Below are 1,825 nucleotides of genomic sequence, written 5' to 3' on the forward strand. Positions count from 1 at the left end.
TGCTGTCTTTCCTCCAGTTAATGTTCTTGGCCCCTTTGTCAAATATCAGGTGGCTAAAATTGCATGTACTCATATTTGGGTCTTCAATTTGCTCCATTGATCTATGGGTCTATTTTTGTGCCAGTACCATGTTGTTTTAATGACTACAGCTCTGTAATACAGTTTTAAATCTGGTGTGGTAAACCCCCCTCCCCAACATTACTCTTAGTGCTCAGGGTTGCTTTGGCTATCCAAGGTATTTTGTGCTTCCATATGAATCTTAGGATGGTTTTTTCCAATTCTGTGAAAAATGTCATGGGGATTTTGATTGGCATTGCATTGAATGTATAAACAGCTTTTGGTAGGATGGTCATTTTCACAATATTAATTCTTCTAATCCATGAGCATGGGAGTTCCTTCCATCTTCTGATGTCTTCCTCAATTTTTCCTTAAAGATTTACAATTTTCATTGTACAGCTCTTTAATGTCTGTGGTCAGGTTTATTCTGAGATATTTTATATTTTTTTGCAGCTATTGTAAAGGGGAGTGTTTCCATGTGCTCCTTCTCTGATTGCTTGTTATTGTTGTATAGAAAGGCTACAGACTTTTGTAGATTAATTTTGTAACCTGCCACTTACTAAAAGGTTAATCATTTCTAGGAGTTTTCTGGTGGGATTTTTGGCATCTCTTAAATATAATATATCGTTCACAAAAAAGGATAATTTGATCTCTTCTTTTCCAATTATTACTCCTTTAATTTCCTTCTCTTGTCTTACTGCTCTTGCAAGAGTTTCAAGTACTATGTTAAAGAGAAGTAGAGATAGTGGACAGGCTTGTCTGGTTCCTGATTTCAATGGGAATGCTTCTAGTTTTTCTCCATTTAGAATGACGTTGGCTGTGGGTTTGTTATATATGGCTTTAATTATGTTGAGGGATGTTCCCTCCAGTCCAATTCTCTCTAGGACTTTGAACATAAGTGCATGTGGAATTTTGTCAAAGGCCTTCTCTGCTTTTGTCTTTGAGCCCATTTATATGATTTATGACGCTTATTGACTGACATATTGAACTATGCCTGCATCTCTGGAATAAAGCTGACTTGATCATGGTGGGTGATCTTTTTGATGTGTGTCTGTATGCGGTTTGCAAGTATTTTGTTGAGAATTTTTGCATATATGTTCATTAAGGATATGGGACTATAGTTTTCTCTTTTGGTTGTATCTTTACCTGGCTTTGGTATTAGAGTGATGCTGGATTCATAGAAGGAATTTGGATGTTCTCCCTCCATTAGAAATGTAGTAGTACTGGATATAGATCTTCTTTAAATGTCTGGTAGAATTCTGCTGTAAATCCATCTGGTCCTGGGCTTTTTTTAGTCAGGAGGTTTTGTATTACTGTTTCAATTTCCTTATGTGTTATGGGTCTGTTTAAGCTGATAATCTCTTCTTGGTTTAGTTTTGGTAGTTCCCATGCTTTTAGATACCCGTCCATTTCATTTAGGTTTTTGAATTTAGTAGCATACAGGTTTTTAAAGTATTCACTTATACTGTTTTGTGTCTTTCTGGTGTCTGTTGAGATGTTTCCCCTTTCATCTCTGATTTTATTGATCTGGAGATTCTCTTTCTTTCTTTTGGTTAACTTGGCTAGGCATCTGTCAATCTTATTTATCTTCTCAAAGAACCAGCTCTTGGATTCATTGATTCTTTGTATTGTTTTCTTTGTTTCTATTTCATTTATTTCTGCTCTGATTTTTGTTATTTCTTCTTGTCTGCTGGGTTTGAGTTTTATTTGCTGTTGCTTTTCAAGTGTGTTGAGTTGCAGTGTTAAGTCATTTATTTGTGTTCTTTCT

The sequence above is a fragment of the Nannospalax galili genome, unplaced genomic scaffold (assembly GCF_000622305.1).
Source record: "Nannospalax galili isolate Female #2095 unplaced genomic scaffold, S.galili_v1.0 scaffold1812, whole genome shotgun sequence".
Classification (NCBI taxonomy): domain Eukaryota; kingdom Metazoa; phylum Chordata; class Mammalia; order Rodentia; family Spalacidae; genus Nannospalax; species Nannospalax galili.